This window comes from Euwallacea fornicatus, unplaced genomic scaffold (genome assembly GCF_040115645.1).
Source record: "Euwallacea fornicatus isolate EFF26 unplaced genomic scaffold, ASM4011564v1 scaffold_77, whole genome shotgun sequence".
Taxonomy (NCBI): Eukaryota; Metazoa; Arthropoda; class Insecta; order Coleoptera; family Curculionidae; genus Euwallacea; species Euwallacea fornicatus.
The window spans coordinates 121,199-132,216 of NW_027096045.1; positions in this window are offsets into that span (position 1 = coordinate 121,199).

An 11,018-nucleotide genomic window follows, 5' to 3' on the forward strand; every position below is an offset into this window, starting at 1 on the left:
GTAAATGATTATGTCGTCAAGATACACTAGACACCTTTCATTCTGCAATCCGCTCAAAATTCCATCCATTGCTCTTTGGAAGGTCGCAGGTGCGTTTTTTAATCCGAAGGGCATTCGGGTATATTCATAATGCCCTCCTTCGGTACTAAACGCCGTCTTTGGTATATCTTGTTCCCTCATCTCAATTTGGTGGAAACCACTCGCCAAATCAAGGGTCGAAAAATACTGACACTTCCCCAGTTTATCCAGTATATCAGTTATATTGGGTAAAGGGTATTTGTCGTCGATAGTTTTCTCATTGAGTTTGCGGTAATCCACGCAGACTCTCCATTTGCGTTTTCCAGACGCATCCATCTTCTTAGGAACTACCCAGATTGGGGCTGACCAAGGTGAACTGCTATGTCTAATGATTCCCTGGTCCAACATTTTGTCTATTTGGCTCCTAACTTCTTCTTTATGTATGAAGGGGTACCTGTACGACTTTACGTACACTGGCTGTTCATCAGTTGTCTTGATAGCATGCTTTGTTTGACTAGTAAACGTCAAAGGTATGCCTTCTTGATAGAATATGTCCGAAAATTCGGTACATAATCGTAGAATTTCTTTCTTCTCTTCTCGATTAAGATGATTAGTCCTAATCTGCGATGTTTCCAATTTCCTCCCTCGATGGGTATCCATTGTGTTTACATCAATTGTTTCATGCTCTAATATTCCTTTGTCTAACGCCTCGACATCGAATGGTCGGGTTAAATCTATTATCTTTGATTGGCATGATCTATTTCTTATCACGACTAAAGCGTGACCATCTTTCGTCTTTGTTATACAACTTGGGATTTCACATCCATTTATCTTCCGATAATCAATCAATACCTCTCCATCTCGGATATTTGTTTCAATTCTAACTACTTTTTCTATCCTTGGTTCCATTTCTATATGGTTATTCTGTACATTTGTCCAATACGTTTGGAATGGTATAGTGGCATAAGGGGTAACCATTTTATTTTTCCGAAAATCTAATTGGGCTTCTAACAGTTTCAAATTATCTAATCCCAACAATCCATCAAAGGTTCCATGAAATTTAAACAAATAAAATTTCAGCAAAGTGTATCGGGGTAATTTGAAAATTTCCGAAGCTGGTATCGTTGTACTAAATTCATGGGCTGATTGTTGTAATGCGGTTGAAACTATAAAAGGGTCTTTTTTAATTTGGTTCGGAGCTATCTTCCTAGCAGCTTCCGGGTTTATAAATGATTTACTTGCACCACTATCAATTAAAAATTTAAGATTGTGTTCAGGAAAAGTAATATAGTTTAGTTCACTGCCCTCGGTGTTATTCAGTGTTATTATCTTTGGTTTTATGTTTCGTTCTCGTCTGGGCCAGTTTCGAGAAAATTCTTATAAGAATAATCTGCAGATGCAGCGTCGCACCGACTTCCCACGTGGTAACTTGATCCGTCCTGTTGTTCAGTGGATTCGTTTCCATATCGTCTCGCCTTTGGGTCGCCATGGTATTTTTCGTCGTAGACAGCTTGGTCATCGATACTCCTGTTTACGCTGGTGCTATAAAGTTCTTCTGCGATGATATTTTGTGCGGGGTTATAGGGTGGTCTATTTGGATTATTAAAATACGTCCTATTGGGGTAATAACCTCCCGAATTCTGTCTGTTCGTAAATCCGGTTCTCCTCGTCGAAACACTCATCGGTGTGGGTTTTGGCAAGGGTTGATTTGGATTCGATTTGAAGACGTTAGTAGTCACCCTTGGTGGTTGGAAATTCTGTCTTACTTGCGATGGCTGATACGTTGGTCTAGGTGTATGATTTACTGCTGTATTTACATGGGTTCCTGGTCTAAATTGACCAGTGTGATTATTCCTATATGACGGTCTAGGGTTGAACCTAGGTCTAGGTGTGTAGTTTGTTGCATTATGCACTCTATTACTGCCATTATTACTGCTGCCACTACTATTATTTTGCAAATAGTGTGTGTTGTCTTCCTGTGTTACAAATTGCAATGCTTCTGGCAAATCTTTTGGTCGCATACAGCGTATTGCTGTTCCTAGGGGCTCTCTTAGTCCTGATAGGAATGTTTTCAGCGCCAAGTTATTGTATAGATCCTTTTTTACAGCTTTCCCTATCTCCGTAGTTTCGTGGGCATTAATATAAGAACATAACAAGTTTAGTATATGCAGAACCCTATCGTAAAATTCGTTAGGGGTTTCGTTTTGTCGTTGTTTAAGCATAACTAAGTCCATGTTTAAACATGCCTCATCCCTCTGATCCGCAAAATGCCTTGTCAAAATTTCCTTTAGTTCCTCCCAGTTGTTGACGTTTTGTGTTCCCAATACCAATTTAGCATTCCCAGATAACTTTCCAATAATACAATTTAGCAAGAAGGTATTTTGGAAGTGGTTGGGTTGTTGGGCAACGTAAAAGGAATCGATCAAGGATTGACATACGCCGAGGTAACGGCCAAGATCATTAGGGCTCCCATCGAAATCTGGGACACACCTCAAATACTCAGTTTTAAACTCAACCATTTTTACGTTACTGTTTCTTACAAGTTTACGATTTCTAATTGGGACTGAGCGATTACAATTAGGGCCTGTCAAAGGGGTATCAATACTCAGGGATTCAAACTGTTCAAGTACCTCGTTAATCTCTGACATAAAAAATCTTGTACAAAAATTATTAACCAGTTGTACTTACCAAAATAGCACGATGCTCGACACAAACATTGATTTTACTACAGTTTTACCGTACACGTTACACGAAGGTCTCTCACGGTTAGTTCACTACTCAGCGATTGAATATTGATTCCGTGATTGATCCGTACGACTGCGCCACTTATCTTTCCGTATTCCTCGGAAGACTTTTTAAAAAAAATTAAACAATTACTATATTTTATGATTTAATATAAACTTGTAGTTAACACAACACTAACAAGAATTATTAAGTATAACGGTAACAATACAGTAGAACGAGCTTTGGTAAGTTACAATGAAATCAACGTGAGTTGAATATTACTGTCGATCGATTGTCAGAGTGAGTCCCGAAGGTCCAGCGCAATGTGGTTTTATTGTTTGATTCTGCAAGCTCAGCAAGTCTGGGCCGCGTCTCTTTAGTATGGTGGCTTATGGTAGCATCCCCATATAACTTGTCCAAAAAGTGCCGCTTCTATTAGACCCAAATTGACGATTTGCCGTTTAAGGCCTTATTATGCTTATTTTGCCAAAAGGAGACGATATGAACAAAATTGGTTGTAGCGTTGGCGAGATAACGCCAAATCAATAAGATTTGGCCAAAAATTCCGCTTATATTAGAGCCAAATTGACGATTTGCCGTTTAAGGCCTTATTATGCTTATTTTGCCAAATGGAGGCGATTTGAACAAAATTGGCTGTAGCGTTGGCGAGATAACGCCAAATCATAAGATTTGGCCAAAAAGTGCCGCTTCTATTAGAGCCAAATTGACGATTTGCCGTTTAAGGCCTTATTATGCTTATTTTGCCAAAAGGAGACGATTTGAACAAAATTGGCTGTAGCGTTGGCGAGATAACGCCAAATCATAAGATTTGGCCAAAAAGTGCCGCTTCTATTAGAGTCAAATTGACGATTTGCCGTTTAAGGCCTTATTATGCTTATTTTGCCAAAAGGAGACGATTTGAACAAAGTTGGCTGTAGCGTTGGCGAGATAACGCCAAATCATAAGATTTGGCCAAAAAGTGCCGCTTCTATTAGAGCCAAATTTACGATTTGCCGTTTAAGGCCTTATTATGCTTATTTTGCCAAAAGGAGACGATTTGAACAAAATTGGTTGTACCGTTTGCGAGATATCGCCAAATTGTACGATTTGGCCAAAAAGTGCCGCTTCTATTAGAGCCAAATTGACGATTTGCCGTTTAAGGCCTTATTATGCTTATTTTGCCAAAAGGAGACGATTTGAACAAAATTGGCTGTAGCGTTTGCGAGATAACGCCAAATCATAAGATTTGGCCAAAAAGTGCCGCTTCTATTAGAGCCAAATTGACGAGTTATATGGGGATGCTACCATAAGCCACCATACTAAAGAGACGCGGCCCAGACTTGCTGAGCTTGCAGAATCAAACAATAAAACCACATTGCGCTGGACCTTCGGGACTCACTCTGACAATCGATCGACAGTAATATTCAACTCACGTTGATTTCATTGTAACTTACCAAAGCTCGTTCTACTGTATTGTTACCGTTATACTTAATAATTCTTGTTAGTGTTGTGTTAACTACAAGTTTATATTAAATCATAAAATATAGTAATTGTTTAATTTTTTTTAAAAAGTCTTCCGAGGAATACGGAAAGATAAGTGGCGCAGTCGGTAGGATCAATCACGGAATCAATATTCAATCGCTGAGTAGTGAACTAACCGTGAGAGACCTTCGTGTAACGTGTACGGTAAAACTGTAGTAAAATCAATGTTTGTGTCGAGCATCGTGCTATTTTGGTAAGTACAACTGGTTAATAATTTTTGTACAAGATTTTTTATGTCAGAGATTAACGAGGTACTTGAACAGTTTGAATCCCTGAGTATTGATACCCCTTTGACAGGCCCTAATTGTAATCGCTCAGTCCCAATTAGAAATCGTAAACTTGTAAGAAACAGTAACGTAAAAATGGTTGAGTTTAAAACTGAGTATTTGAGGTGTGTCCCAGATTTCGATGGGAGCCCTAATGATCTTGGCCGTTACCTCGGCGTATGTCAATCCTTGATCGATTCCTTTTACGTTGCCCAACAACCCAACCACTTCCAAAATACCTTCTTGCTAAATTGTATTATTGGAAAGTTATCTGGGAATGCTAAATTGGTATTGGGAACACAAAACGTCAACAACTGGGAGGAACTAAAGGAAATTTTGACAAGGCATTTTGCGGATCAGAGGGATGAGGCATGTTTAAACATGGACTTAGTTATGCTTAAACAACGACAAAACGAAACCCCTAACGAATTTTACGATAGGGTTCTGCATATACTAAACTTGTTATGTTCTTATATTAATGCCCACGAAACTACGGAGATAGGGAAAGCTGTAAAAAAGGATCTATACAATAACTTGGCGCTGAAAACATTCCTATCAGGACTAAGAGAGCCCCTAGGAACAGCAATACGCTGTATGCGACCAAAAGATTTGCCAGAAGCATTGCAATTTGTAACACAGGAAGACAACACACACTATTTGCAAAATAATAGTAGTGGCAGCAGTAATAATGGCAGTAATAGAGTGCATAATGCAACAAACTCCACACCTAGACCTAGGTTCAACCCTAGACCGTCATATACGAATAATCACTCTGGTCAATTTAGACCAGGAGCCCATGTAAATACAGCAGTAAATCATACACCAAGGCCAACGTATCAGCCATCGCAAGCTAGACAGAATTTCCAACCACCAAGGGTGACTACTAACGTCTTCAAATCGAATCCAAATCAACCCTTGCCAAAACCCACACCGATGAGTGTTTCGACGAGGAGAACCGGATTTACGAACAGACAGAATTCGGGAGGTTATTACCCCAATAGGACGTATTTTAATAATCCAAATAGACCACCCTATAACCCCGCACAAAATATCATCGCAGAAGAACTTTATAGCACCAGCGTAAACAGGAGTATCGATGACCAAGCTGTCTACGACGAAAAATACCATGGCGACCCAAAGGCGAGACGATATGGAAACGAATCCACTGAACAACAGGACGGATCAAGTTACCACGTGGGAAGTCGGTGCGACGCTGCATCTGCAGATTATTCTTATAAGAATTTTCTCGAAACTGGCCCAGACGAGAACGAAACATAAAACCAAAGATAATAACACTGAATAACACCGAGGGCAGTGAACTAAACTATATTACTTTTCCTGAACACAATCTTAAATTTTTAATTGATAGTGGTGCAAGTAAATCATTTATAAACCCGGAAGCTGCTAGGAAGATAGCTCCGAACCAAATTAAAAAAGACCCTTTTATAGTTTCAACCGCATTACAACAATCAGCCCATGAATTTAGTACAACGATACCAGCTTCGGAAATTTTCAAATTACCCCGATACACTTTGCTGAAATTTTATTTGTTTAAATTTCATGGAACCTTTGATGGATTGTTGGGATTAGATAATTTGAAACTGTTAGAAGCCCAATTAGATTTTCGGAAAAATAAAATGGTTACCCCTTATGCCACTATACCATTCCAAACGTATTGGACAAATGTACAGAATAACCATATAGAAATGGAACCAAGGATAGAAAAAGTAGTTAGAATTGAAACAAATATCCGAGATGGAGAGGTATTGATTGATTATCGGAAGATAAATGGATGTGAAATCCCAAGTTGTATAACAAAGACGAAAGATGGTCACGCTTTAGTCGTGATAAGAAATAGATCATGCCAATCAAAGATAATAGATTTAACCCGACCATTCGATGTCGAGGCGTTAGACAAAGGAATATTAGAGCATGAAACAATTGATGTAAACACAATGGATACCCATCGAGGGAGGAAATTGGAAACATCGCAGATTAGGACTAATCATCTTAATCGAGAAGAGAAGAAAGAAATTCTACGATTATGTACCGAATTTTCGGACATATTCTATCAAGAAGGCATACCTTTGACGTTTACTAGTCAAACAAAGCATGCTATCAAGACAACTGATGAACAGCCAGTGTACGTAAAGTCGTACAGGTACCCCTTCATACATAAAGAAGAAGTTAGGAGCCAAATAGACAAAATGTTGGACCAGGGAATCATTAGACATAGCAGTTCACCTTGGTCAGCCCCAATCTGGGTAGTTCCTAAGAAGATGGATGCGTCTGGAAAACGCAAATGGAGAGTCTGCGTGGATTACCGCAAACTCAATGAGAAAACTATCGACGACAAATACCCTTTACCCAATATAACTGATATACTGGATAAACTGGGGAAGTGTCAGTATTTTTCGACCCTTGATTTGGCGAGTGGTTTCCACCAAATTGAGATGAGGGAACAAGATATACCAAAGACGGCGTTTAGTACCGAAGGAGGGCATTATGAATATACCCGAATGCCCTTCGGATTAAAAAACGCACCTGCGACCTTCCAAAGAGCAATGGATGGAATTTTGAGCGGATTGCAGAATGAAAGGTGTCTAGTGTATCTTGACGACATAATCATTTACTCAACATCCTTACAAGAGCACTTGGAAAATTTAAGAGCAGTCTTTAATCGACTTAGAAAATCCAATTTCAAGGTCCAACTCGACAAGAGTGAATTTTTGAGGAAGGAAGTAAATTATTTGGGACATATTATAACCCCAGAAGGAGTTCGACCTAACCCGGAAAAAGTGAAAGTAGTAAAAAATTACCCGATTCCAGGAACCCCAAAGCAAATTAAAGGATTCCTTGGCTTGGTGGGATACTACAGGAAATTCATTAATAACTTTGCGCAGTTGACCAAACCTCTAACTAAATGTCTCAAGAAAGGAGCGAAAATTGAACATAATGAAGAATTTGTTAAATCTTTTGAGACCTGTAAAGAAATATTAATGAATGAACCTATCTTACAATATCCCGACCTCTCAAAGCCTTTTAACCTCACCTGTGACGCCAGTAATGTCGCATTAGGAGCAATTTTGTCACAAGGCCCTATTGGACAAGACTTGCCAGTGGCGTACGCCTCACGCACATTAAACGAATCCGAACAAAATTATTCTACGATAGAAAAGGAGTGTTTGTGTTTAGTTTGGGCAACGAAGTATTTCAGGCCCTACCTGTATGGTAACAAATTTAATATAGTCACTGATCATAAGCCGTTACAATGGCTATTTAACTTGAAAGACCCTTCGTCCAAATTACTAAGGTGGCGAATTAAGCTGGAAGAATACGACTATAGAATCATTTATAAAAAGGGAAAACTAAATACGAATGCCGATGCGTTGAGTCGCGTGGAAATTCACACGAAAGAAACGAACGGATTTCAAGAGTTAGTGCGATATATGGAGGACTTCAACAGAGATTTGGAACAAGCGGGTACAAGTGGACAAACAAGAAATGAACCAGATAACCTATCAATGATAGTTGAACCAGACACAGAGGCAAAAAATACAGAAAGGATGGAAGAACCAACCCCAATGGATGAGAATGAAACTGTACATACAAACGAGGATCAAGATCCTATCGTAGGAGTTCCAATTGTAGAATCAGCTGTTAACTATGGAGCCAATCAGGTGATTGTGTCACGAGTATTGCATACACCTGCAAAATTAAAGAAATTAGAACTATTTGGGAAAAAACGAAGATACTTACTACAATTGCCAGATGATGACTTCGATCACTATTTAATGAAGTTTGTCATAGAGAATGTGGCCCCAGGAAAACTGTATTCCCTTTACTTCGAAAGTCCAGATATTTACCCTAAATTTTGTGAAACTATACGTAAAAATTTTAAATGGCCATCGCTCAAATTCAAGCGATGCCTAACAAAATTAATAGATGTCGAAGAAAAAGCAGATATACCTGAAATCATACAGGCTTATCATGAGAGCAAAACAAACCATAGGGGCATAGAAGAGACAGAGCAGAGAATAAAAGCCAAATATTACTGGCCAAACATAAGAGATACAGTACAAAATTACTTGGAACAATGTGAAATTTGCCAGCGTAGTAAATATGAAAGGAACCCCATCAAGACGAAGTACAACATCACGCCTACAGCTGCAAAGCCTTTCGAAATTGTCCACATAGACACATATACATTAGAAAAGACAAAGTTTCTAACTATTGTGGATAGTTTTTCGAAATTTGCCCAAGCCTATGTTTTGGATTCAATGATGGCAACTGAAGTAGCGGACAATTTAATAACTTTCTTCTCCCATTTTGGAGTGCCAATTCAAATAATCGCTGACAATGGGACAGAATTTAAGAATACAGTAATTGCCGAACTTTTAAGAAGCCATAAAGTAGAAACGCATTTCTGCACGCCAGATCATCCCCAATCGAATGGAATTGTGGAGAGATTCCACTCAACAATAGCAGAACACGTAAGATTGCTGAACAACCAAGGTCAAGAAGAGACACCCATCAAACAGAAGGTCAAGTACGCCGTGTTAGCATACAACAATTCAATTCATTCAACAACGGGATACAAACCAATGGAAATTGTGAACGGACACCTAGGAAGTGAGGATCCATTCAACATCACTATGAATGAAAATTTAATGACCAACTATGTAACTGAACACAAAGCAAGGACGAAATTGTTGTACGGAGAAATGAATAGGCGAATGACCGAGGCTAAAGTACGCTTAATGGAAAAGAGAAATGTAAATCGGGACGACCCAACGATGTTTGAAGAAGGAGATGACGTGCGTGAAAGAATAAAGAATCCTAGACAAAAATTAGGAGACAAATTTAAAGCATGTGCAAAAGCGGAAATTGTAAATAGAGAAAGGAAATTTGTCGAAAATCAGTCTGGAAGGAAAGTGAACATAGACAATCTAAAACGGCCCAGCCGTCACAAATGTATTAATCCAAGTAGAAATAAGGAGTAAATTAGACTCAAACCAAACCATGTACATATAAGTAAACGAAGGAAAAACATTTACAGCATCCTAGTCACGGGACAAGCTAGGGATGTCACACTGTTGGAACTCAAGGGAAATCCGGGAATGTTACCGCTAGAACTGGGAAAGGCAGTATTGATTGATGGAAGCCACAGTTTCATTCATTACAACGATTTAAGACCAGTAGCAGAACAACTAGAAGAGCTGAGAAGAAAAATAAATAATTTGACCAGCAATTGGGAAACGACAACACATCCAAGCCCTTATAAGAATGAGCTCCGCAATTTTTACGAGATCATGAAGGCAATACAGGAACAAGTTGAAAACCGCTTTTACCGAATATTTCCTAAAACAAATCGACCAAAGCGAGGAATCGTGGATGGATTAGGAGCAGTGTTCAAAGCGATAACGGGAAATTTGGACGCAGAAGATGGTCAAAAATACGACAAATTAATTAGAGAATTACGTGCGAAACAAAGGCTCACTCAAACTCAAGTTGTAACTCAAGGAAGAATGACAGTGTTGGCTTTAGAAAGGTTTAACAAAACGCTAAAACAGCTTTACGACAATGATAGAATACTGGAGGAAAAATTGAAAGAAATTGTACCTTATATCAAGGATGTGATCGACGATAGAAATTGTTCCTTTTTGAAGGAAATTGTCAACGAAATAATTGATATGTACGAGATAATCAACACCATCCTACAAGATGTCGAAAACTCGTTGGTATTTGCAAGATTAAATACCATGCACCCAAGCATAATGGACCAAAGGGATCTACTCACTGCACTCACGGAGTTAAGCAACGACATAGGAAGGACCAATCTACCACTACCTATAACTTTGGAAAATATAGTTAAATACGAAGAAATAACAAAACTGGAGTGTTTCCTATCGGACTATCGAATCACGTACATTTTACACATTCCTACTGTTCAGAATCTGCAATTTTCTTATTACCATTTGTATTCTATTCCCGTTTACATTCAGGGTCAGTTTAGGGCAATCATACCTAAAGGGAAGTACCTTGTAAAGAGCCAGTTGTACCACGCGTACTTTCACCGCGAGTGTCGTAAATTAAAGCCAGAACTATACTTGTGCTATGAAACAGACTTAACGGGAAATCAGCCAGAAACCCCTTGTGAAATACAGTTAATAAACTTAGTGAAAAATCCTTCGAACTGTACTCAAACGTTAATAAAAATAGACAGAATAATTTTAAATAGGTTAGATGTGTCAGATAAATGGATTGTAATAAGTCCTACAGAAGAAATAGCCCAGCTAACGTGCCAAAATAGACAAACAGAAGCCAAAACCTTGCACGGGACATATCTATACGAAATTCCAAAGGGATGTAAGTTAAGCATCGGGAACCAGCAGGCAACGAATACCATGAGGATCATGGAAAACACTCTGAAGCCCATTTTGCTACCTAAAATTATCACGGACGTTC